The following is a 1,318-nucleotide window of genomic DNA, read 5'->3' as shown; positions in this document are numbered from 1 at the left end:
ACTTCCCTACATCGGAGACAGAAAAAATATAGTAATCTATTATTATATCCATAAGCGGATATTTTTAGTATGAAGTGGTAAAGAGTGTGATGTGCTGAAAAAAAGAGAGAACAGTACTTGAAGAGTAGTTTCATTCCAGTGGTAAATATCCGTGTAGAAATTCGTGCAAATTTATCCTAGTGGGAATAATCCTGAAAATTATGTTAGAACGAAAGATAATATAGCTTAGGTGTAAGAGGTATATGTATTCCATCTTGCAATAGATTTTTGCTTGTTTACTTGAAGGATGTCTAAGCCAAGTGAAAAGTTAACGGTAATTAGGTCAAGTCAGGACGATAGAATGTGGAAGGGGATAGAGAAGATACAGAGGCAGGGGATGGTAGCGATGTATTTATGGTCAGTTGGTCTTAACAGGGTAGAGGGGAAGAGCTTATAGAGTGAAGGAGGAATAGGGGGATGAGGTTTCAAAGGTCGAGTGAGTAGGAAAGAATGCGTGTGTGTAGTATATAGATGGTGGGGGTATGAGTGATAAAAGAAAGACAGAGATAAAGGAGTGGGATGGGTGGGAGAGGTAGTTAGTAGTATCATGTTTTAGGATGCTACCAGGCCTATTTATAGACGGTGGAAAGGGATAGAAAGAGGTGACGTAGTCTGTTTGTGTAGGTAGTGTTCTTGCTAAATTGAGAATATGAGAATTAGATTTGGTGGTATATGCTTGGTGTAATGATCGAAAGAAAATAATCCTATTTCAAAAAAGATGGTGAAAGATGGATGTTTTTGCCAGGTTGAATATGTTGCCTATGGGGGGTTGTATTATTATGTTGCGTAATCATTTGTGCAATTTTGCTTGTGATATGACCTAAATGTGTGAAAAGAGCGGTGGTTGCAGTTGCTAAATGCTTCATTATATCGATTAAGTAGTGTGGGAGAATTGCATTTTAAAATATGGAACGCCTCTGTTAGGCAGAGCTTGCAATTGGAGCACTGGAGACTACGTCACCTCTTTCTATCCCTTTCCACCGTCTATAAATAGGCGTGGCAGCATCCTAAAACATGATACTACTAACTACCTCTCCCACCCATCCCACTCCTTTATCTCTGTCTTTCTTTTATCACTCATACCCCCACCACCTATATACTACACAGACGCATTCTTTCCTACTCACTCGACCTTTTAAACCTCATCCCCCTATTCCCCCTTCACTCTATAAGCTCTTCCCCTCTACCCTGTTAAGACCGACTGACCATAAATACATCGCTACCATCCTCTGCCTCTGTATCTTCTCTATCCCCTTCCACATTCTATCGTCCTGACTTG

Source organism: Octopus bimaculoides, chromosome 29 (assembly GCF_001194135.2).
Source record: "Octopus bimaculoides isolate UCB-OBI-ISO-001 chromosome 29, ASM119413v2, whole genome shotgun sequence".
NCBI classification, from domain to species: Eukaryota; Metazoa; Mollusca; class Cephalopoda; order Octopoda; family Octopodidae; genus Octopus; species Octopus bimaculoides.
Note: the sequence above shows the minus strand (reverse complement) of the source record.